Raw genomic sequence first — 26,380 nt, 5'->3', positions numbered from 1 at the left:
TGCAATGCCACGGAGGTCAGAAGAGGGTTTCGGATTCCCCTGGAACTGGAGTTAAGGACGGTTCATAGCCGCCATGTGGGTGCTGGGAATCGAACCCGGGTCCTCTGCAAGAGCAGTCAGTGCTCTTAACTGCCGAGCCATCTCTCCAGCCCTGCCTTCCAAGCTTTTAATATGGGTCTAAATATGGGGATAATATATACAATTGAAAAACTACATAATGAGAATATTACTATATGGCTTATATTTTATTTGTTTGTTTTTTGGATACAGGATTTCATATACTCTGGCTGCCCTTGAACTTGCTCCCCTTGAACTTGCTTGGAAGGCAGTGCACATGACTGAAAATCATTTTGTTTGGATGCTCCAATTATGAATGATCATTAAAAAATTTTTAGTTATTTAGTTTTAGTTTTTTTTTAGTTTTAGTTATTTTTTAGTTTTTTAGTTATTGAGACAGAGTCTCCCTGTAGCTCCAGCTGTCCTGGAACTCACTATGTAGACCAGGCTAGCCTTGAACTCACAGAGATCCGCCTGCCTCTGCCTCCCGAGTGCCACCACACCCGGCCTTTTAAAATTATTTTTAACTTAAGACAGCAAGCAATGTATGCTTATTTTTAACATAAATACTGCAGAGGTATATTGAGCAGAGAGTAGAAGTCTGCCAGTAATACCTTCCCCAGTTCTCTCCCTTCCCATCTCTATTCTCACTGCTCAAGTTCATTTCCATTCTGTTCCTCAGAAACGACTATTTAGGACTATGTCTTCCCAGGTAGAGAGAGAGAGAGAGAGAGAGAGAGAGAGAGAGAGAGAAAACAGAGAGGAGAGAGAGAGCGCAAATATTTTTTCTTACCTTAATGAGATTCCCAAATTTCTTTGATCTAATCCTTGTCAGCTCAAATAGTTATCTCACTATTTTAATGGATAGATAGCTACTTTGTATTTCATGATATAGGCATAACAATCTTTTTTACCAACTTGTTATTGATGAATTTTTGTGTATAGCTCCAAATTCTTTCTGCTATTGGAGAAACTGTTACAATTTTTGTATTCTTCATGAGTATTTACATTTAAAAATATTTTATTTATTATTTTTATTTTATGTGTATGCATGTATTGCCTGCATGTATGGAAGTGCACCTGTGTTACGCAATGCCTGCCGAGGTCGGAAGAGGGCATTGGATTCCCTAGAACTGGAATTATGGACAGTTGTTAGCTGCCACATGGGTGCTGGGATCTGAACTGGGGTCTTCTGCAGGAACATTCAGTGTTCTAAACCACTGAGCCATCTCTCCAGCCCCGAGTATTAACATTTTTAAGGATAGATTTGTAGAATTAAATTGCTGGGCCAAAGATTTGTACATTCAAATTTCTGTATTATTTCCAAACTACGTTGTTTAAAGGTTTATCACTTTATACCAACCTGAAATTCCTTCGAAGAAACTAGTTAAAAGCAGAAATCTTTTAAGAAATATCTTTATTATTTTTATTTTATTTCATGTATATTTGTGTATTGCCTGCATCAGGTGCACCCGCGTTGTGCAATACTCATAGAAGTCAGAAGAGGGAATTGGATCCCATGGACCTGAATTTACAGACAAATGTTAGCCATCATGTGGGTGCTGGGAATTGAACCTGGGTCATCTGCGAGAGCAGCCAGTGTTCTTAACTGCTGAGCTGTCTCTTCAGCCCCCAAACCAGAAGTCTAAACAAAGTGTTGTGGCACATCTGTAGTCTTACCAAATAAGAGGCTGAGGTAAAAAGATCAAGAGTTTGAGGCCAGACTGGGCTATACGGTAGGGTATTATCTCAGGGGGAAAAAAAGGCAGCATCATAAACACAAAAAACCCTAAATCGCATGAAACCAATGTAAGTAAAAGTACCAACACCAATTGATTTATAACCCAGAAGCAGGTTGTTTATTTCAGTTTTACTCTTTCAAATATCTTCATGCATTTGAATAATTCATTCTATCTTATCCTTCTTTCCTTTTAAAAAAAGACACATGATTATAATTCACTTAGAATACCCATTTCTGCATGTATGAGTTGGTTAGAGCACACCAGAGATCAATAACTATCAGTCCTGTTACATTTTACATCCCCTTCCCAGAGCTGCTGGGCATGTTGTTCAGGTTGGGTCTAAGGGGGTGGGTGGGCATTGACATCTAGTCTGTACCCTACAAGCTCTGAGCCCTGGGTGCCACAGGGGAAGGCGGAGTGTGCTAGGAGAAAACAGCTCCTTTTTAAAGTAACATAAAGATGCCTTATGACATCTCAATTGATAATTTATAGTTTGAAACTATGATCACTCCTAATTATAATTTAACTAATTCTTTAACTGTCTGTAGGGCTTGCCATACTGTAAAAAATGGTAAAAATTAACAACTTGTCCTAGGATTTAAAGTATAAGTACAGTTAAAACACAATTGAGTGTTTAGCTTAGTGAAAAAAATATTTTAAATTTATTTTTATTTTTTGTGTATAAATGTTTTGCCTGCATGTTTGTAAGTGCACCCATGTCATGCAATGCCCTTGGAGGCTAGAAGAGGGCATTGGATCCCCTGGAACTGGAGTTTCAGGCAGTTGTTAGCCACTATGTGGGTGCTGTGAAAAACACTTTTTAATATTTTATTTATTATTTTTATTTTATGTGTATGAGTGTTATGCCTGCATGTAGGTAAGTGCATCCGGGTCATGCAATGCCTGCAGAACACAGAAGAGGCTGTCGGATCCTCTGGAACTGGAGTTACAGACAGTTGTTAGCTGCCATGTGGGTGCTGGGACTCGAATCTGGGTCTTCTGTAAGAACAGTCAGTGTTCTTAACCACTGAGCCATTTCTCCAGCTTGCTGTGAAAAAATTTGATAAGTCAATGAGCCCAGTGAAAATACAAACCATTACTAAAGAATTATAACTGAAAACACTGAAAAGTATGACATTTGCCTATTATCTATAGACTTTGGAAAATTATAAAAATTAAGTCATATATACATTGTGAACTGCTGAAATAATATGAAGTTGATACATCTAGGTATAATTATTATAGCTGTTGAATATAGTTCCATTGTTAAATACTTTTTGTCAAGTCCTAATTGAGATATTTTCAAGCAGATATAATTGTTATTGTACAATATGTGTTAACAAGATATTTCATCTCATCTTTAATGAGACACAAACAAAAGCAATTTCAATGGTGAGTCATGTAAGTTGTGGACTGTCTTCTAATTTCAAGACTTACTGCCTGCATACTTCATAAAGCATAAACAGGAGTATACTGAGTGTGTCTGTAAAAGTAGTCAATAGTGAACAGTGAGCTTAGGGCTTAAGAGGCTAGCACACATAGATCGGGTAAGGATCTCATAAAAATTCTTAAGGTTGCTTAATCTCATGAACCTAAATAACATCAAGAGAGGTTTATATTAGGAAGGAAGGAGGGAGGGAGGGAAGGAGGGAGGGAGGAGAAAGGAACAGACTAAGAAAGGGAAGAAAAAGCAGGGATCCATGGAGAGAGATGTTGTTACTTAGAGTTTCCAGGGCAGTGAAGTCATTTTGCGGGGGCTATCCTTATGAACAATACGCATAAATTCACGAAAGCAGGCTTGTCTTGTATGTGTGAGTATAATGGTTAGGAAGCAAGCTGTGGAAGAAAATGAGAGGCTATAAGGAATTCTAAAATTTCATTAAATAACTCCTGACTGATATGGACTTTGCTAAAATTATTGGTCAGTATTTTCTTTTCAGGTTCTAGGGATTGAACCCAGAGCCTCACAAAGGCTATGCACGTGTTTTACCACTGAGCTACAGCCTAATTCCAAGGCAGTGATCAGTACTAAACAGGAGAAGTAATGGATTTTGGATTTACTAAGAGGGAGTGTGAGATGGAGTAAGAAAGGACAACAGTGTGGCTTCAGAGACTGTGAGGGATGCCTCCCCCCCGATCCTCAGCTCATGAAGAGCTTAGTTTTACTCGCATGAAGGTACCAAGTCACCGTGGCACTGCATCCAGCCTGGGCCTCGCTGCGAAGTCTATGAAGGTCTCAGACAGAATGAGTTATGGGAGGTTTGGCCAGCTCCAACGATTTCCCAGATGCTATGAATTAGGTACAGCTCTGGGGATGCCATTCTGAGTTGGTGGTGGTGGTGGTGGTGGGTATGTCAGGGGTATGTAATCAGGAATGTGGCTAGTGAAGCCGAGCCATTGTGATTCTCAAGCTTTATTTAACTTCCAGGATCACACACTTGTTTGTTAAAGTTCTAAATTGGGTCACTTTACAAATCACCTTGGACTGTTCTCAATGCTTCAGTTCTTTTTACCCTCCCCCACTCCCCCTCCCTCCCTCCCTCCTGTCCTCTCTTCTTTCTCTCTTTCTCTCCTCTCTGTCTTCTCCTCCTCCCTTTCCCTCTCAGGTTCTCGCTGTATAGTCTAAGCTGGCCTTGAACTTTTAAACTTTCTGCTTCAACTTCTTCAAGTGCTGGGATTATGGGGGTGTGCTTCCATGTCTGGCAATTCTTTTTATTTCTGACAAGAGGACTTCTGGTGATAGAAGCGAGTCTTTTTCTTCATTTCCTAAAAAACTGGGTCAGTAGTTGTATATGGCTATGAGGTGATTTCCTGACTGTCATTACATGGTTTTATCTAGAAAATACAGGCCCTGCAGTCAAATCTGAGATCATAATAAGACACCCACAATTAACCATTACACAAAATGGGGAGCTCAATCTCGATGACAGTGAAAATAGTTCACATTCATGAATGCTTCTGGTGACCGGTCACGTTGCTAAATGCACACATCACTGGATGCAATCTGGACAGGATCCGTTTTGAAACTAATACCAACTCATACTTGTCTTTATGATGTAGTTGAGAATATGGGTAATAAAAAAATTTAAGGAACTTTCCCATAGTCACGAAATGGAAGACCTTAAAACAGTTTAACTACCATAAAAAATTACTAGACTACATTCATTTTAAAAATTACGTGTAATTGTGTGTGTCTGTGTATGTGAGTGTGGGTGTTCTCAGAGGCCAGAGGTGTGGGATCCTCCTGGACCTGAGCTACAGGTGGCCATGAGTTACCTGATGCGGGTGCTAGGAATCGAACTCAGGTCCTCTGCAAGAGCAATATGCACTCTTACCTGCTGAGCCATCTCTCCACCCCCTTGATTATATTCTTAACCCTAAGGAAATTCTAAACCTTAATATAATTGATTTCTCTATTGTAACTACGTTTTGGTATTTTTATCTATGACTATAAACTATTTCTAACTGCTAAAGGATACCTTTGAGTTGCATCCCTCCTTTCATACGGTATACTCATTAAACCTGATAGAGTGAACCCAGCAGGCTCCTTAGCATACTCTGGTCTTGAAGTCTCTTGTCTGTGAAAGAGCCTCAAAAGCAGATTCAGCACTCCTGGGAAAGAACTGTTCCTGTTCAAGTCACAGAGTTCAGATGAAAATGTGAGGATGTAATCCTTGAAGCCTAGTGAGGAAGGAGACCGTGTTTATCTATGGGGCTCAGTCCCCAAAGATAAAGAGACAGTGTGAGTAGGTTTTTCTTTCCTCATGGTTGGCAGAAGTCCAATCAAGCTGCCACCAGCTCCTCTCATAGCCAGAGTCTTAAAGACACTTCTGGCCTTAGAAAAAAAGCTAGTTACGAAACAGGTAGAACTGAAAGGTAAGAGGCCACACACCTCTCGCCCTTTCTGCTCCTCGTGCTCACAGCCTGGTGGCAGCAGTTCCTCAGGCTGGGGCTGGGCTTTTCCTTTCTCAGTATTTCAAAATGGGACAGGAACCAGTTAACGTGGTGTGATGACAGCTCCATAGAGAGGAGTTTAAATTCGGAATGCTTTCTCCTCCTAGTCTAGGAGGCCTGTGGGTCAGCATTTGAGATACAGTTAGACCTGACCCAGTTGAGGAAGGTGTGCCATGCAGCTAGCTGGAGATCTGGAAAATGTTCATGACACCTTTAGAAGTGAAAACAGCAGCTTTAAAACAGCAGTACACTTGAAGTATGCATGAAAAAAAGACTAGAAGTTTAGCCATCACAAGACTCACCAGTTACCTTTGGATGGCAGGAATATAGGGGATTCTTCTTTCATTTTATTGTTTATTTAAACAGTATGTATTGGGTGGCCACTATGATTGGGGCATAATAAGTTCTCAATAAGTATTTTCTTTTATCTTTCAAAACTCATATGATGCTGAGCATGGTAGAACACACTTGTAATCCTAGCACTTGGGAGGCAAGGGCAGAAGGTCTCCCACAAGTTCAAGACCAGCTGAGGTCACATAGAGTTCCTAGGCAACCAGGGCTAAAGAGTGAGACCCTGTCTCAAAGAAGCAAAATAAAAATAAACAAAAAAATCTCACAATGACATACTAACATCTGTTTCTTTTACAATAAAAAGAAGCTATTTTTCAGACTATCTCATAACTCTTAAGAATTTACTTTCTCAGAAGAAAATTCAATTTGCACAAAAATCCTAACTTTAAATATAAACAATGGTGTGATCAATTTACAATAGATCTTCTACAATCCTCTTTTATAGAATGGTCTCTAATAGTCAACATCTGATTTAGTTTTCAATAATTTCCCTTGATAATGAGAGGAAGGCAAATTCAGGCTTTGTTGATTGGGATTAAGTTATTCATATGCCTCTGGTTTAGCTTTTATTTTTTTTGCTTTTTTTTGTTTTGTTTTGTTTTGGGTTTTTTGAGACAGGGTCTCCCTAGAGCCCCATCTGGCCTGGAACTTGCTATGTGATCTACCTGCCTCTGCCTCCTGAGTACGGGGACTAAAGGCATGTGTCACCATGTCTGACTGGTTTGGCCTTTAGATCCAAGTTGGAAATGGTAAATTAGAAAGGCAAACTATGTGGGGCTGGAGAGATGGCTCAGCAGTTAAGAACACTGACTAGTCTTGCAGAAGACCCGGGTTCGAATCCCAGCACCCACAGGCAGCTAACAACTGTCCGTAACTCCAGTTCCAGGAGATTCAACAGCCTCTTCTGTCCTCCGTGGGCATTGCACGACACGGGTGCACTTATCTACACTCATACACATAAAATAAAAATAATAAATTTTTTTTTAAAAAAAGAAAGGTAAATCATGCTTATGAAATGTTTGTGTCTGCAGGATACACATCTGCTTGCAACTGAGGTCCTTCTTACCCATTAGCATCTCCAATAACTGTGTCTGCCCCCAAACTCCTTCTGCTGCTCGTATAACTCCTGACGTCTTTCTTGTTTGTAAGAGCATTGGATGCAATGGAAGTCAATGTCCTATGAGGTGTGTGTGGAGAGGCTGTATGCTAAGCAGCCTGGCATCATGCCTAGTACTAATGCTCAAAGAAGGGAATGAATTAGGCTTCACTATTCCCAGAATTAACTGGCATTTGAGTATCTATCAGAAGGAGTTGTTTGCAGTCCATGAGAGTGAACTGGCTTTGGGGAGACAGTAAGGGGCTGGCAGACAGAAGCAAGACTCTTTCATAACCAAGACCAGTGAACCTAGGAGAGTGGCCTTGTGTACCTATTTGTATGCATTCTACTGAGCCTCCATCATGTACTGGACACGAAACCAGCATGAAAGTTACAAGTGGCTTTCAAATAGCTTGGAGGGCAAGGCAAGGTTAGGCTTTCATAATCACAGACATGGTATACCTAGTGACAGGAATACATTCTGAGAAATGCATCATTAGGCGATTTCATCTTGTGTGAACAGCAGAGACTGCACAATCACTGGAAACGGTCTGTGTGACAATGTACCTGAAAAAAAAAGTCACCTTGAAGAAAGAGAGATTTATTTTGGTTCCTGGTTTCTGAGGAGTCATGCGCTCACTTGGGCCTGTGGTTTCTGTGTCTGTGGAGAAGCAGAACCTGATGGCTGGGGAGAGCGTGATCAAACAAATGTCATGGAAGCTGAAAGGGAGACGGGAAGGTGAAGGGGGAGGAGCCCCTGCCACTAAACCCATTACTATGTGAATCCATCAATGGCTTAATCCATTGGTGATGTCAGAGCCCTCACAATCCAATCACTTCTCAAGGGATCTACTTTCTGAATACTACTGCACTGGGGATGAAGCCTCCAGTACCCAAGTCTTTGGGGAAATTTCCCTATTCAAACCAGAACATGGCCTCTTGATAGACTCAAAAAATACGGAAAACATAAAATGTATGACTCTGCTGTCCATCAAAGCATATTGTTTGATGGTAAATGAAAAAATTGAAGGAGAACATTCTAGAATAACAATGAAAAATTGTGTATGCTAAATACAAAAACTATTATTAAGTACTAGGTGCTGTAGATAGTTGATGTAATTTCATTTGATTGGCAGTGCAGCAGATGTGTTTGCACCAGTATTACTACAAATGTGAGCAACCCACTGTGTTCTGATTTCACTGTGGCTACACTGCTACAGCGTGACAGAAATGTTGGAGCTCCATTACAATCCTATAGGGCCACCATCACAAATGTGGCTCTTCACTGACCAAAATCGTTTTTATACAGCACATGCCAATACACAAATCCCCTAACACTGGAGAGAGTAAGCTGCAGCTTGTGAAAAAATGTCAACAGAAAGTCTGACTATGCAGAAGAGATTGCATAAAAGAAAAATATTTTCTGGAGTGGGTGGTACTCAAAGGGGCTTAGAAGGTGGCGAGGCAGGAAAGGGTAAAGGGGTGTTGCTAGATGTATCAGCTCAAGCAAAAGCTGGGAAGCATGAGCTCTCGCCTGACTGGAGCATGTAAAGTAGAGACGGGAGCATGATGTCATCATCTGTGCCCACGCAGGGAAGTGCTAGGTTTAAAACAAATATGATTTGCTCATTTTCAAGAAGAGATGTATGTCCTGTGGATGTAGTTCAAGGTTTTTTTTCTATAAATGTATACTCAGGTTAACCATCACTAGTCTCATTCTAGAATGTTTTAATTATCCCCCAAAGAAACTCTGTACTCGTTAGCAGTCTCTTTCTCTTTCTTTTGATGTTTTTGAGACAGGGTCTCCCTGGAGCCTCAGCTGGTGTGGAACCTGCTATGTAGATAAGGCTGGCCTCAAACTTGCAGAGATCTGCCTGCCTCTGCCTCCCAAGTGCTGGGATGAAAGGGCATGCACCACACCTGACAGCAGTCTTTCTTTTCTATCTGTCTATTGGTACACGTGGGCTTACTTGCTGTCTTTATAGACTTGCCTATTCTAGACTTTTTGTGTGAATGGAATCACATACTATATAACCTTTGTGTCTAGCATCTTTCACTTAATGTAATGTTTTCAAGCTTCATTCATGTTGTAGCATCAGAACTTACTCCTTCTTGTGATCAAAGTCGTATTTTACAGTATTGATGTATGTGTGTACTACATTTTGTTGTTCTATTCATCAGTCCACGGACATTTCATTTTTGACAAACACAATCTCACTATCTAGGCAGGCTTGCCTGGAACTATTAGCCTAGGATAGTCTTGAACTTGTAGTGATCATATCTCTTGAGTGCTAGGATCATAGGCATGATCATCATGTCTGGCTGCACCTGCTCATATTCAATTAATGCATAGGTGCACCCACTTAAGAGACTTATGTTCTAAATATTTTCTTCTCTACCAAAGAACCTGCAGATCCTACTGTGGATTTTCTTTGGCTCAGACCTCAAAAAGCCACATAAACATTCCGAAGGCCAATTTGCTCCATCTATAGGCTCTGGAGTGGACCCATTTCTGGGTTTCTTCTTTGTAGCATCTTAACCTATAAAAAGGACTTTCCTCTTCATCCATTGTACAAATAGGACTTGTATCTGTATGTGCCATGCTGGGTGGTTATTTTGCAGGAGCAACATGGGAGCACACTGCTCTGCTCCATGGGGCTGTCTAGAAAGGGGAAGGATTTCTACCCTACTACAGTCAGAAGAGATAAAACTCAAAATTTTGGATATTCTTAGATCATCATCAGTACCTAAATCCTTATTTAAAATTGTTTAAATTTATTTTTATTTTATGCAGGTGAATGGTTTGCCTGTGTGTATGTAAGTGCACCACACACACACACACACACACACACACACACACACACACACACACAATGCCTGTGGGGGCCAGAAGAGGGCATCAGATTCCCTGGAACTGGAATTATGGATGGTTGTTAGTCTCCACGTGGGTACCAGGAACCGAACTGGGGTCCTTTGAACCGGGGTCCTTTGCAAGAGCCATCTCTCTAGCCCTAAACTCTTACTTTTAGAAGAGGAAATTTTTAGAATGTTTAAAAGTAGCCAAAGTATAATATTTGAAGCTGTGTTTTTGTTCTTTTAGGATATTTTTAAATGTGTCCTCTTTGTTCCCTTCTTGGAAGGCAGCTATGCTCAGCACTACATCACCAACGCGGACTGTTCCCTTCTTAATAGTATAGATCTTCCTTCTAAAACACCCTAAATATCAGCCTCTTATGTTGTTGCTTCAAACAATGACTCATAGTTTAGCCCAGGCTAGCCTGAAACTCATTACTGTGCAGCCCAGGCTAATTTTGAACTCATGGCAATCCTCCTGCATCAGTCTCCCAGGGGTTGGGATTACAGAGAGAGCCACTGTGCCCAGCTAGTCTCTCTTCTTAAATCTTTTTCCAAATTGACAATACCTGGTTGCCTCATTCTCCACATGTCCTATTCAAATCTCTCTAAACTCATTTCACAACAGTCTACTTCCTTGAACTGTAGTCTATTCCCTGAACCAAAAGACACATATGTTCTGTCATCACTCATGGGGCTGGCACTGTTACAGGGAGGGAAGAGACCACAGTGCTAGGACCTCGCAGGGTATGATGTAGAAGTGGGCAGAGGACAGAAATCTGAGACCCTGATTCCCTCTCACCCCCTAAGAACAGCCTGGAAAGCATGAGCAGCTGCCTTCCCTTGGCTGGACATAGATTTTCTCATCTGACACGCACTAAGCTGTTGGCTCACAGGAGGTACTCAGTAATAATATTTGTTGACTTGATTAAGTGATTGGATAAAAGACAGAGACAAGGTGACCTCGGAGGTCTTAGTAGCTCTGAGTGAGACTCTAAGGCCTATGAAGTCCAAATGAGGCTGGGTAGAATTTTGCAGGTTTAGATGACCTGATACATTATGTCCATTTTATTCTGTACTTTGCTTGTTAGAGAAAGAAAAGTTGTTTTTGTTTTTTTCTTGGGGGGGATGTTTTTTTGAGACAGTATTTCACTATGTATCCCAAGCTGGTCTGGAATTCACTGTGTAGTGCAGGCCGACCTCAGACTCAAAGCAATCTTGCTTCAGCCTCCTAAGTGCTAGGATTCCAAGTACCAATCACTATGCGATTCTAAAGATGTATTTTGTGAAAGAGGGAAAAAGTGGAATTTTCCTGGGAAGAGATATAGACAGTCCTTAAGACTCCAGCCCCTTTCCTGGGCTGTCTGTCAATAGGCTGCTAATGAGAATGACTTCAGTTTCATAGGCAAAACTGTGATGAGTGTGAAACCCACAATTATGACCGGGAGTACAGAATATCCAGTCATGATTCTCCAAAGTGCTCCGAAGGCAGCAATGAAAGGGAAATGCCCTGTTAATAAATATTTGTTGATTGAAAGAACATGAAATACTGGATACACCTCTGATAAAAAAATCTCATAATGCTAAGCTTATATACCAGGGGCCAAATATAAATGGGCATGTTGGTTTCAAATAATAACCTCTTTCAAAAAGTCCCAAGGGAAATGACAAAATGGGTCACAGATCAATATCAAAAAATAAAATAAAACTATGCAACTTTTAGGAGAAACATAAGAGAAAGTCCTCATGACCTTGGACTAGGCAAGAACTTAGATAAAATGTCAAGTGTGACCACAGAAAATTGACATATTGGTCTTCATTCACATTAATTTTGTAGAAGACACTCTGGAGTGTGGTGCTTCATGCCTGTAATCCCAGCAATCAAAAGGCTGAGGCAGGGAGAGTGTTGTGAGTTTTAGGCTAGCCTGGGCTACATAATTAAATTCCAAGCCAGTCTGAGCTACAGAGTGAAACTTTGTCTCAGATAAACAAATAGACAAATGAAGTAATTTAACATAAAAGATAAACAGTTCGATAAGGGTAATCAAAATATTTGAACAGATACTTTATAAAATATGATATATGAATAACAAATTAGTATAGAGAAAATGTTTTTGACTATATTAGCAATTAGAGATGGCAAGTTCAAACCATAATGAAATACTATCACCATGTATTATAATGGCTAAAGATAAAAAGCAAACAAATATTCACAAGTGTTAGTAAAGATGAAGAGCAATTGGATTTCCAAACATTGTTGGTAAGAACGTAAAGCGGTGCAGTCACTGTGAAAAACAATAGCAATTTCTTGTGACTCGGCAGGAATATCCATGTATTTACCTAGAGAAATCAAAATTCACATCACACAAAAACTTGCACCTAAATGTTTATAGCTATATTATGGTGATTATTGGGATCCACCAAAATGTTCTTTGGTGGGTCAAGAAATGAACAAACCACAGTCCATTCATACAGTGGAGTTCTACAAACCAATAAAAAGAAGGGATTATTGCTACATACAACAGTGTGGTTTTCAAATGCTTAATGTTAAGTTAAAGAAGCCGAACTCAAAGGCTGGGTGCAGTGGTACATACCTGTTGTCCCAGCACTTGAGACAGGGAGGATCAGTAGTTTAACATCATCCTCGGCCATACAAAGAGCTGGAGGCCAGCATGGGCTATGTGGGACTCTGCCTCCAAAACCAAAAATAAAATAAAGTACATTTTGGGAAAGATAAAACTGTAGGATGGAGCTGCAAGAGGAAGGATAAGGGTGTGCTTCCAGAAGGTAAAGAATCAAGGATGGGGCCTAGCTACAGATTATCATTCAAGCCCAGTGACCTGCGTCTGATCTCTAGAACCTATGTAAAGGTAGAAGGAGAGAAATGACTCCACAAAGCTATCCTCTGACCTCTACAGGAGTGCCATGGCATGCACCCTGCCCCCATAACATTAAATAATAAAAAGTTAAAGGCATCAAGGATGGAGACTAAGAGAATGATTCCGTATTCTGATTATGGTGAAAATTATATGACTTTACATATTTGTTAAAACTCACAGAGTTGTCCATACATACATAAAAGAATTAATATAGCATATAGAAGCTGAAAAATGCTTTTGTAAATAATTAAAGAAAAAATAAGTCATCTAAGAACTACTTTTGGTTAGTCATGAGGCTTTAATTTTTACTAAGAATAATACTGCTTAGTTAATTAGCACAAAGGGTGCAAATGAACATTTAGCTGATACATATTTACATAGCAGTTAGACTGACCCTTAAAGACATTTCCAAGCACAGGGCAACTATATTGTATACCCTTACCGTCTCAGACCAAACTGCCACTCAGGATCCTGTGATCCGGAAGCATAATGGCTGCCCAGCCAAACAAAGCCAGAGACCCTGCACTTTTCACTTGAACAAATGTCAAGACCTCAGGCATGTCATCTGCTTTGGTGACTACACTGGCCTGAATGCAGAGTCCACGGGACACTTCTGAGACACTGTCCCCCTCCAAATTGTTCCGTATTGTAGAGCTCCTTTGACGGTCGGTGAGACCCCCCATGGGTACTGCCCTCTGTGTGAGGCTTGCTTTTGACAAGCTGGAGTTAGCATCCATTTCTTTCTAGTTCAAATTCTGTCTATAACCTCATGTTCACTCATTGTTTAGGAATTAAAAGTCTCCTTGAGAGTCTTTTGTGTCTTTGCTAACCCCTGGCCTGGCTCCTGCCCCTGCTGTCCCTCTGCCACCCTAAGGTTTCCTTCAAGGCTCTAGGAACAGTAGATGTAGAGAACTTCAATCCTGACATTCCACATGTAGCCTCTTCCACTCTGTTCTTAGATTACCACCCACCTGAAACTCCTCAAAGCCGCAGGGAATGTTCTGGTGACCCTCCAACTGGAGATTTTTAAATTTTTTCTCATGTGTGCTGGTGTCTTCCAAAGTCTCCTATATGGCATACTCATTAGCACTGTATTGGATAATGAGTAAGTTTCAAAACTTGGATCCTCTCTCTCTCTCTCCCTCCCTCCCTACCCCCACAAACTGCCACAGCAAATATTAAAACCTGACATGCCAAACTTGCTTTCCTGCAGAAATTACCTCAGAAATGGAGCTGAGATTCCAGGGATGCTGGCTTTGAAGAGAATCTAATCCAAGAAGACAAGCAGAACCCAAAGGGCTTAGGGAGACTCAAGTGGAAGGAAAGAATCACAGCTCATTTGGAGGATTAGCTTTCCTCCACTGGTCCAGGTTCTAACAGCATTAGGGCTTTTCTTTTGTTCACAGTGAAATTTTACAAGTGTGGTGGTTCATACCTGTAATTTCAATACTTGTGCACCTGGGCTGGGGGATCACTGTGAGTTCAAAGCTAGCTTGGTCTATATAGTAAGTTCTAGGTCAGCATGCAGAGACCCTACCTCAAAAACAAAAAACAAAAACACAGAAGAAAACTTCCTTTTGGTTGTGCACTGTTCCTTTCAGCTACTTTGACCAGCTCTGTATCCTGAAACATCAGTTAGCTTGGAAGGCCCTCCCCTGCCACAGCTAAGAGAAAACTTAAATGAAGTTGGTCCGGAGGAAGACATGACCCCACCATCTGGAGTGGTATGTATTCCTTCCTGAACTAATCATTCCACTGATTTTCAAATGTTTGCTTTTCAACGGAAACGTAAGCCTGATACTTGCCTCTCGTTTAGAGTCCATTTAAGAAAGCCTTCTTTCATAAGAGCCAGGTCATGTCCAAATAGCCATGTTGATGTGTGTCTTTTCATAAGCCTGTAAAATTCTGTTTCCAAAGTCAAAAGTAATGTTTTCTAACTTCAAATTAAAATTCCATATGCAATTTAGGTGAGCATCAGAGCTTAACTCTCAATTGCATGCTAATACCTACTCTCACAGAAGTAGTCAGAGCATTAAATTTTAGAAGCTACCAAAAAAAAAAAAAAAAAAAAATCAGTGGTTCATGCTAACAGTTTGTTTCTCTAGCAGCAGTATCTCTGACCCTCTAGTAGGTCTCCTTACCGGAAAGCCGCACATTCCGATTCCAAATTCCATAGGTCACTTCAGTGGTTGGCCTCAAGCAAAGCTGGAGACAGGAGTTCTGGGGCCAGATTCCCTGTGTGTGAATGTGTCTTTATCTCTAGGGTAGTCATAAACACTGAGCTAAAACAGGCAGAGCACTTAGCCCAGTTACTGCTCAGTGCCATTAGCTGTGACCACTAGGCTTTGGCACACCGTTCTTGGCACAGGAGAAATGATCTTATTAGAGGAAAATAGGGGCGCTTCAGTGGTGTGATGGTTAGTGTGAGGTACTTAGAGAAAAATATTTTGTAATTATTGTAAAACTAATTCTGAAGATATTGTTTACTTCACCTTTCAATGTTCTTTATAGAAAATATACTTGTGAGATGGATATGGAGGCTTATGCCTATAATCTTATCACTCCAGAAACCGAGGCAGGAGGATTGCCATGAGTTTGAGGTCAGCTTCAGCCTCATAGTTAGTTGGCCAGAATGAGACTCTATCTCAAATTTAAAGCAAAACAAAGAAGAAAAAAAGGGAAAATATGCCTCTGTTAAATTTTCAGATTATTCAGGTATTGGCAATGCATGCCTTTAATCCAAGCACTCAGGAAGCAGAGGCAGGCAGATCTGTGATATAGAGGTCAGCCTGGTCGGTCTACATAGCACGTTCCAGCTGAGGCTACAGTGAGTCCCTGTCTCAAAAGGACCAAAAAAGTTATTTTTAGATTGCTTAAGAGTCTTAGACAACCAGAATCATGTCTCTCCTTTAACTTAAATATGGTAAATTCAAATGAATGGCTGATTATTATCTATTTGGTGTTGAGTTTTATGAGACAGGATCTTGCTTTGTAGCCCAGGCTACCCACAGACTTGGCATCCTCCTGTCTCAGCCTCCTGAGCACTGGGATTACAGGTGTAAACCACTGTATTCAACCACAGTTTTTTATTGTTAATTGAGTCTTTGCTTTGGCTGCCAGGAAGTCAGTATTTATGTTTAATTGAGCAGCAACTAAGTAATAACTCTCATTTATTAACAAAAAAAGAAAGCCAATTTTAACAGCACTTTTAAAAGTGTTATCTGATATCTGCACTAGCTCCAAAATGGGAGACCAGCTAGTACCATGGCTGCTGGTAGGCATATCTGGAGTTAATAGGGTCTTTTTGAGTCACTTCCTTTCTTCCTGTCTTGACTTTGACCTGTATTGTATCCTGATACAAACTGGATGAAAGTACAGGGTCATGTTACAGATTTCAGCAGCTGTTAAAATTACACTGCAATGGTCCATTGACACTGTGTAGCATTATACAGCCCTGTATATGCCTTTAGGACATAGGAAAGAAAACCAGCACACTGTCCCTGCTGAGCTGGCCTTGCTGAGTCTTTCTTAAACCACACAGGAACAGAATACCCAGATTGAAGCTTTTTCTTTGTCATCTTGTTGCAATGTGTAGCAGACAGCTAAGGCCTCTTTAGAAAGTTTCCAGTCCATACTTCCTTTTGAGCATGTGTTCCCAGCAGTTACTACCACAGGCACCCCAGGCCAGAGGGCTGCCAAGAAAAGCCAGACTATCAGTCTAGATCACTTTTATCATTTAGTGTCTGAGCAACATCTTGTTTTGTTTGTTTGTTTGTTTGTTTGTTTGTTCTGAGGCCAGCCTGGGCTACACAGAGAGCTCCAGACCAACCACTGTAGCCTATCGAGAACTTGTCCCTCCAAAACAACAGCAAAATAAAACAATTTAAAGAACAATCACATCACTATATACCCAGTACAGTGGTCAACTCTGAGAACATTGACAGCACCAAATGCTGGAGAGAAGGTGTAATAACAAGAACTCTCATTCTTTGATGCTGGAAATGCACAGTGGTCCGGCTATTTTGGAAGACAATTTGGCAATTTCTTGCAAAAGCACCATACCCTCACCATTTGAATCCACAATCACGCTTTTTTAAGTTGACCCAAAGAGATTGAATGGAGCTCATATCTACATGAAAACCTGTTGGAAAAAGAATTTCTGTCCCCACAAAAATTAGCGCAGAGTGTATAACAGTTTATTCATAATTGCCAAAATCTCGAGACAACCAAGATGTTGAGCAAATGGATAAATAATTTATGGTATATCTCAGTGGAATATTTAGTATTCAGTGCTAAAAGGAAATGAGGCTAAAAAGAAATGTGGATGTAGCTCAGCTGGTGGAATGCTTACCTAGCATGCATGAGGCCCTGGATTTGATCCTCGGCACCGCAAAAACCAGGTCAGTCTCAGTGACGTCTCAAAAAATAATGAATGAGACTGGGGGTGTAACTCAGTGACGGGGCACATGCTTAGCATACACATTATAATTGGTTCAATACCCATTGACAAAAAAAAATATTCTAAAAAATATAGCAAGTCATGGGCAGTGAGAGAAAATGTTGACTGCAGTTCCACAGTGGGTGTAGACCGTGGAGCAGCTGCCCAAGAAGGACATTCTCAAATTTCTTCAGGATTACGGTTCAGATTCATTTTTTGCAGAACATTATTAGGAAACATTAAGAAAGTAGCTAAAACAGCAAAGAAGGACCATTTTGGTTATAGCCTATAACCATCCTTTTGAAAGTAAGCATTTCAAGGGTCCACCCAAATATACAAAATCTATTCTTAAAAAAGGAGATAAAGCCGGGTGTGGTGGCGCACGCCTTTAATCCCAGCACTTGGGAGGCAGAGGCAGGCAGATCTCTGTGAGTTCAAGGCCAGCCTGGTCTACATAGTGAGTTCCAGGGCAGCTGGGGCTACAGGGAGACCCTGTCTCAAAAAGACCAAAAAAAAAAAAAGGAGATAAAACCAACTTTCCCCAAAAGAGAGACGTTCACTGCTAGTGTGTAGGGACACTACAAGACGGGGCCAGTTTTGATGCAAATATTCAAACAAGTTCAGAGAAGAAGAAAAATGCCATGCCTTTAAGTTTTAAGTTTGGAATAGGCAAGGTTATCAGAGAATGGGATGACTATGAGAAAAGGAGAACAAGCTCAACTGGAGATTGAACCAGAATGGGCCTATGGAAAGAAAGGACCACTTGATGCTAAAATCCCACCAAATGAAAAGTCATTTTTGAAGTGGAATTAGTAGATTTTGATTGCAAAAGCAGTGCTTCAGACTAAAGACATTAGTAACAATAAAAAATTGGCCTTGAAATTTAATGTAACTAATTAAGGCTTGTTACTATTATAAGGGAAGAGTCAACTGGAAAATTCAAGGAACTAAAATTTGTTTACTTGATGTCAGCTTTTGAGAAATGTCATCCCTTATGAGTCCCTTGAAGGAGCAGATATTTTACTATAGCTAATGTAAGACATTACAGAGAACTGTTTATCCTTTTACCTCATAAACTAAAAGGCTCAATAAAAATGTTTGAACTGTCAAAAAAATATATCAAGTCATGAATAGACATGAAAGAAACCTAAATACATATTACTAATTGAAGGAAGCCTTTTTGAAAGGCTACATATGATAGGATTCCACCATATGACAATTTGTGAAAGATAAAGTATGGAGACAGCAGAATGATGGATCAGTAGGGATTGAGAAGAAGGGATGAGTGAGAGGAACACGGGATTTCCAGGGCCGTGCAGTTCTGTGGGATGCTATGCTGCCAGGATACATGCAATCACACCCTTGTTAAAAGCCAAAGATCAACCAAAGGGCACCCTGATGTAAATGATAGTTGGGGCAATAATGGTGCGTTAATACAGCCTCATGGATTGCTGACAAACTTTCTGCCCTGGTGCAGGATTGTGACAGTGCAGAGGCTGTGCATGAGTAGAATGAGGGGTGCTGCACCTCCTGTTAAATGCTGCTGCGGACTGAGAATAACTTTAGAAAATTAAGGACAGGTATGGTGGTGCATGTCTAGGATCCCAGCCATTGGGAGGGTCAGGCAGGACTGTTCTGAGTTGGAGGTCGGTTACTACTGTATAGTGAGTTATAGGCTAGCTTAGGCTTCAAAGAGAGTCCCAGTCTCAAAAACAAACAAACAAACAAAAAACAACAAGCAAAAATTAGTTGCTTAAAAAAAAGGATGCATGGAGCTGGAGCGATGACTCAGTGGTTAAGGGTGTTTCCTGCTCTTCTAGAGGACCCGAGTTCAGTTCCCAGTACCCACATCAGATGGGTCATGGTCACCTGAAACTGTAGCTCCGGGGGATCCAACACTCTCTTCTGGCCTCAGTGTGTACCTACACACCACACATACACACACACACACACACACACACACACACACACACACATGGGGGGGGTGGAGAGAGAGATAGAGAGAGAGAGAATATATAAGAAAAAATAAATTAAAAACTATACAAAGGCGAGACATGTAAGTCCATGACACTCTGTATTGAATGGTTTTCTCAAATGGTAAAAAGTAATAAAGAACCACTAAGGTGAAAATAGTCTCATCTCTGGAAAATGGCCTACACTGAATTTACCATCATGGACTAGGAAGTAGGCAGGAATGGCAAGAGGTGACTGTAATCTCCTGAAGAAGTTAGGGAAGTTACTCCATCACTTATTCATTCATTTTGACCAATTTATTGGTTATACTGCTGGCCAAAGCCTTATGAATTCCAAGGATCTTGCCATACTTCAGTGGAAAATGACCTAGAACTTGATCCACTAAAGTCTACTTTTTGGCCATTCCATTTTCAAAAGCCACCACTTAGCATGATATCACCAGACTCACACCAGCATTATTGCAACAACAGGGGGATCAAGGCTATATTGGGAGTTGAAGGCCAGCCAGGGCTATATGAGACCCCATCTCAACAAAACCAAAACAACCAACCTGTGAGTATGAATCTTAAACACAGGCTACAGTTTACAGAGATAGAACAGGACTGGATTTCACAATGATTGTATTATGATAACAGGAGATAGGATCTGGCTAGGCAGTGTAAGGGCAGGAATCCCCCAAACAACAGTTCCAATAATGTCCTTGTTTCTCTGGCCAGGAATGCCAAATGGGAGCTCTGGTTTCTTATCTTCTGAATGAGCACCCTGTGTGGAGGCTCCACATGAAGGTAGGACTCACACTCCAGTCAAGACATCGATCTTTTCTTCTAACAGATTTGAAACTGGATCTCTGGATTTTCACAGTGGAAATGGATTCCATCATAAAATACCCCAACTTCAGCCCATCTCCATGACTGCCAATTATTGGCTTCTGCAAACTGCTCATGGTCATTTCTCCCGGTTTGCCACTGACTTCAGACTTCAGAGATATATATGCATTCAAGCAACACATAGTCACCCCAACTCTGGTCCCGCCAGTGATACCAAGGTGTTTCAGAGTGACTGTTGTCACAGAAAGTAGTGAAATCAGTGCTGGGATTAACCTGTGCTGAACTGTGAGAGGCCTTTGCCTTTCTCCTAAACAGCTGTGATGAATCTTATCTTCCCACCCCCTAAAGCAGAGGATCCTTGCTTTTCCCAAAGCAGCATCGGTTTCCCGATTAAAGCAGCAGACAGTATGAACAATCTCGTCTCAAAGATTGGTTTACAAGGAATGATTTTTCAATTAACAGAAAAAGGCAGCTGACATTGAGGAGTTATAACTCTCTAAAACTTCTTCAGAAATTATTAGTCTTGTGCAAAATATTTTTGTAGGTTTTCTTTTGGTTGTTTTTGTTTTGTTTTGTTGAGATAGGGTCTCATGCAGCCCAGGCTGGCCTCCAACTCCATATAGCTGAGGCTTGCCTTGTTCCTGATCCTCTTGCTTCTACTTTGCACATGCTGAGATTATAGGCATAGGCTACCACACCCAGACGCAAACTGCTGTTTTACTTTTTGTTTATGATTTGGGCCAATGCAATTAAGAAATTCTTTGGACAACAATAACCATAACCTCCCTCCCTTTAAATTTCTTTACTTTTCCTCTTATTTTTTAAGTCCTTATATTGTGAAGTTGTAGTCTCTTGTTTCTGACTTCTGTTCCTGGTTTTTGTTTGTTTATTATTTATTTATTTTTTAAAATTTTACGTGTATGAATGCTTTGCCTGAATGTATATAAATGCACCCATGTCATGCAATGCCCCTGTAGGTCAGAAGAGGGTGTTGGATCCCCTAGAACTGGAGTTATGGACAGTTGTTATCCATCACATGGGTGCTGGGAATCGAACCAGGGTCCTCTGCAAGAGCAGTCAGCGCTCTTAACTGCTGGATCAGCTCTCCAGCCCCTGTTTTGTTTTTGGTTGCTCTTATTTTGAGCCAATCTGCTACCATTTGACTTCGGTTCTTTTTGTCTCATTTTCTATGCGCACTTTATTCCCAGTTTTGTTGCCAAATGTTTATCTGGTGTATGTGTTTGTTGACACTGATGGCGCTTCTTAAAACCTCTGAGGATTATTTCTTTTTTAAAAAATAAAAATGAAATGTGAACATTTTATACACTCCATTTGTGTATCTTTTTTTGTTTGTTTGTTTTTGAGTCCTCCTTCTTGGAGTTCTCTCTTCCAGTCACAGAACTTGTTCTTCTGAGACTCTGAAAATCCATCATGATGTCATGGCCTAGTCTAATTAATAGGGTATAAGAAAACAAAAATAGATGACATGGAAATCTGAGCTGAGACCGTGGGCGCTGATTTGTGTTTGCTGAAGTCTGGGATTGTTCGTTCGCTTCTGTGCATTGGGGAGCTGGCGAAGCCCCTCTTCCTGATGTCTGCCTTGATGCTCTGTGCTTTGGAGGAGTTTCTGCAACAGACATTCAATAGCCTCTGTTGGTCTCTGAAGGAAATTAGACTGTGTTGCCAAAAGCGAAAGCTCACAACTCTGAGCAGAGTGAGAACAGCATGAAGAGAGGGCCACAGAGTTGAGAAACAGAAGGAACTGGAATGTTCTACTGGTTAAAGAACATCTGAAGTGGGTGAGAAAGTCAGGGTCCGGGACTCTGGGTTCCTTGATATTGGCACTGTAACACATCAGCCACTACTTAGATCCTGCTATCAATGAGCTTATGTGGGCCAAGCTTGCTGTTGAGAAATTAAGCTCTAGTTTTCTCACCAGCATCCTTAGGAAGAACACTGGTAACTTGACTTTGTACAAAAGGATTAGCAATTAAAAGTTTCCATATATAACTATGTAAAGATCTATTTTTTAAAAATCGCTCAGAAATTATGCACCCTCAAAGATTTCTTGAAATGCATAGGCTTGGGATGGATTTGTTCTTTTTTGTATTATTTATTTTGGAGAGAATTTGCTTATACTAATTAGACTGCAAGCTTGCATGTAGTATAAATTTATTGAGGGTTACAGGTGTGTCTTTTACAACTTAATATCCACAGAGATCTTAGCACAGTGCTCTGCACACTGTCAGCACTTAGCAAATATTTGTTGAATCAATGTACAGGAGGAAAAATGCCAAATTTCAGTGGAGTTGGAAGGAACCCTGAGGGTTAAGTGCGTCCATCTGCTTCTGGTCTTACTATTGTTTTTCTTTAGTTATTTGCGAGTTCTCCACACTGCTTTCTACAGTGGCTGCACATGTTTGCAATCCCACCAGCAGTGAATGAGTGTTCAACTTTCTCCACATCCTCACCAGCATTTGGTATCATTTGTTCTCAGGACAGACTCACTCTGTAGTGAAGGTTGGCTTAGAATTCAAGCCATTCACTATGTAGCCCAGGCTTGAACTTGTGACAATTCTCTTGCTTCAGTCTCCCAAGTACTCCCAAGACACATACCAGGTCTTAAAAAGTTTTTTGGAGTTGGGAGGATAGTACTGGGAATTGAACCTAGGGCCTTGTGTATGCTAGTCAAACACTCTACCACTGAACTATATTCCCAGCCTGAGCCATTGTGAATGAGGAAAACAGATAAATTCACATGAAAGGATTCTTCTTGGATTTGCTTCTAATATAAGAAAAATAAGCCCCCCCCCCCCCCCCCCCCCCCGGTAACAGAGTCTCTCTGTATAACCTTGGGAGGCCTGGTATGCTTTTTCTTTTTCTCCTCCCATTATCCTTCCTCTCTTCCTCCTCCTCTCCTGCCCCCCCCTTCTTTCTTGATTTGTCTCTTGTAGTGGACTATAGGCTAGCCTCACACTCTCTGTCTCCCCCAGCTTAATACCCCATTCTTCTGTTGTGGTTGTTTTGATATAGGGTCTCACACCATTGTCCAGGTCAGTCTGGAATTCATTACGTAGCCTAGCCTGGCCTTGAACTCAGGGTGATCCTCCTGCTTCAGCTTCTTGAGTTCTAGGATCACAGGCATGTGCCACTGTGCTGGGCTAGGTCCCCATTCTTGAAGATCCATGGGATGGGCACTCACAAGTCAAGTTCTCAACTTAGAGTGAACCCAACTTTATAATGGAAATGGGAAATGGTGACCTCATTTGTCAAGTACTTTCAGCAATCAGATCAGGTGATAAGTGACCCTATAGGTGAGGTAGCATAGGACAGTCAGACAACACTAAACTAAACCAGGGGCTTGACATAATGCTGAGGATTTATATTCCTAAACTGACAGACACATCTCATCAGACACAAAGCTGTTCTTGTTCTAGTGGATGGGCAAAGGGGTAGGTCCTGAAAGTAAAGCAGACAGAATGGAAATTCTCCAGGGCCCAAGCACTTACTGTTAGAGAACTTACAGAGCTGCTGATGACTGGCCAGTGACTAAGCACAGACGACGTGCAAGGAGATGATGACTGTTTTATCAATAGTGACAAACCTGTCAATTTAATAGTAATAATTAATTGTGCTCTGAGTTGGCACAGTGTAATTCAGTAATGTTTTACAGTCTAGACCTTGGGAATACTTTTAGTACATTCACTTTCTGAAGCATAGTTTCATAGACTTTTTCTTCATGTGTTTTGATTAATGAAGTATAACAACACCTCATATGTTTAACACCTCCTAATTGAGCCTGACATAAAAACTTTAAGATAGCATTTTGTGGCTATACTCAGATAGGACACTGATTTGTTTAGCAAATATTGTCAAATAATTTATGTTTTATTTGCTTAATATCACTTTATCATTGGCCTACTTCTTCCTGATCTGCTTATGTTTAAAATAACTTTTCTATTTTAAAACTAACTCATATGGCAGCAAACTTGGAAAACAAAGAAAAAGTCACAGGAAACAGGTCAATAAGTCATTTTCAATCCCGCCTCACAGAGAAAACTTCCATTATGCTTGGCAAGGTCTTCTGATATTTTTTCCATATGTATTTCTCTTATGTTGCTTGATAAAAATTGTACCGCATTTTGCTTGCAACTTTGTAAAAGTTTTTCTCACCTAATGGAAAGTTGGGGCCACTTGCCCATGTCAACAATGATGTTTAATAGTTGAATAGCACAAAGGATATAATTCTGAAAAAGCTAAAGTTTGCTTTGCTGTAGTCCAAATACAGTGGCCACGCAGCAGATTCGGGAAGACCCAAAAGCCATTCTTTACATTCTCAGTAGAGGGTCCTCCTCTTAGGAATGCCAAGCTGATGTTGCCAAGTGTGTCCTTGACCTTCTGAGCAGGATGCAGAGCCCTTCTGTTTTCTCAGGCTTCTTCCTGATAAGGGTGATCAAACAGTGTGATTCAAGATTTATTACCAAGGAATCTAGTTCATTTGCAGTTGTTTGCACTTTTATTCGTGGCTTGATCCTTTAATCCGCTTGCGGTCTTCACATGAAAGCACATCTACCAACAAGCCCCTGAAGACTTCAGGTTGCGTCCTGTTTTACCATCTCAAATCGCCTTTTTTTCTGTTTTAGTCTTTCTGTCATGTGATTGATACTGTAGTAATAAATAGCGACATCTTACATTTGTCTAGCACTTTATTTCCACAAAACGTTATTATACATTAAGAAGTGAAATATATTTTTAGTTGTTAAAAAGGCAAATGGAATTTATCTAAAATTTGATCGCTATCTTTTAATTAACTTTTAAATAAAGCCTGTTTGTTTTAAAAAACAAAAACATTTTTCTCTCAAATGCACATCTTTAACTCCTGAACTGTCAGACCCTGTGTTTTGGCATCTTGGTTCATTTCAGAGTCTAGATTCTAAGAGTCCTAGAAAAGCTTATTATAACTGAAAATGATAAATTATTCCCAAAGCATGACATAAAATGATAAATAACCATCTTATTAATAGTAACTGGTTCTTCCATTCACGCCATGAGCACTTTAAAAAATATTTTATTTATTTATTGTATGTGTATGAGTGTTTTGCCTGCATGTATATAAGTGCACCACATTCACACAAAGCCTGTGGAGGTCAGAAGAGGGTGTCGGATTCCCTGGAACTAGAGTTATGGATCGTTGTTAGCCTTCATGTGGGTGCTGGGAACTGAACTCCTGGTCCTCTGCAAGAGCAGCCAGTGCTCTTAGCCACTGAGCCATCTCTCCAACCCCTGAGCACTTTCTTCTTTTTTTAATCTATTTATTATTTTTATTTTATGTGTATGACCTGCATGCCTGTAAGTGCAACTGTGTCATGTATTGCCCATAGAGGTCAGAAGAAGGCATTGTATTCCCCTGAAACTGGAGTTAGAGACCATTGTTAGCCACCAAGTGCGTGCTGAGAATCCAACCTGGGTCCTCTGCAAGAACAGCCAGTGTTCTTAACCGCTGAGCCATCTCTCCAGCCCCCCGCCATGAGCATTTTCCATATTCTAGTAACTTCCAAAACAATGCTGAAAGAGGTACTACTGTGACCTCCTCACTGCCTAGGAGGAAAACAGTCAGAGTTTTTTCCATTTCCTTTGAGATACAGTTTCACTTAGTAGCTAAGACCTGGAATTACTTATGTAGCCTAGTGTGGCCTCTACCTTATGATCCACTTAGCCTGGGGAGTACAGGGATTATAGGCATGTATCACCATATCCAGCATAAGTCATACGTATACCCCCCAATCCCTGCCCTGGTACTGGGGATTCTACTGTCTTTTTTAAAAAACATATTCTTGCAGGGCATGGCGGTGCACGCCTTTAATCCCAGCACTTGGGAGGCAGAGGCAGACGGATCTTTGTGAGTTTGAGGCCAGCCTGGTCTACATAGTGAGTTCCAGGACAGCTGGGGCTACAAGGAGACCCTGTCTCAAAAAATACAACCCCCCCCCAAAAAAAACCATATTCTTAAGTTAATTTTTTTTATTGATCTCAGAATTCCATGCAATGTATTTTTATTGCATTCAGATCTCTGCTCTCCAGTCTCTTCCCACAACCCCCCCATTTCATGTCCTCTATTATTTCTTACTGTATGTGTATGAGTGTTTTGCCTGCATGTATATAAGTGCATCACTTAGCTTTAAGGTCAGTATCAGTTTAATTTCTCCTTT

The 26,380-nt window shown here is 40.7% G+C and overlaps 1 pseudogene; it reads left to right on the top strand.

The window, feature by feature from the left end:
* Positions 1 to 18,218, top strand: part of LOC115069597 — a 140,626-nt pseudogene extending 122,408 nt beyond the window's left edge.
* Positions 18,219 to 26,380: the final 8,162 nt, after the last annotated feature.

This window comes from Nannospalax galili, unplaced genomic scaffold, assembly GCF_000622305.1.
Source record: "Nannospalax galili isolate Female #2095 unplaced genomic scaffold, S.galili_v1.0 scaffold1454, whole genome shotgun sequence".
Classification (NCBI taxonomy): Eukaryota; Metazoa; Chordata; class Mammalia; order Rodentia; family Spalacidae; genus Nannospalax; species Nannospalax galili.
This window is presented reverse-complemented; position numbering and strand designations above follow the sequence as displayed.